Here is a 210-nt window from a genome sequence, read left to right as displayed (position 1 = left end):
ACTCTATAAGATAAATACTAGCTTAGTACAGGACAAAATAAATAACTTAGGTGTACTTTGAAAAAAAAACTTATCGCAGAAAAAAAAATTACGCGTTACCCTACTGGACAAAATTGCGACGCCAGACGAACACGGCTTCCTGTACTTACCCTGCTGGACACGCTAACAATTGATTCGGCTAACAATTGATTCAATTTTCAATGGCTGACG

Source organism: Cornus florida, unplaced genomic scaffold (genome assembly GCF_030987335.1).
Source record: "Cornus florida cultivar Cherokee Brave unplaced genomic scaffold, ASM3098733v1 CherokeeBrave_3.0.0_Hap2_Chr09, whole genome shotgun sequence".
Classification (NCBI taxonomy): Eukaryota; Viridiplantae; Streptophyta; class Magnoliopsida; order Cornales; family Cornaceae; genus Cornus; species Cornus florida.
Note: the sequence above shows the minus strand (reverse complement) of the source record.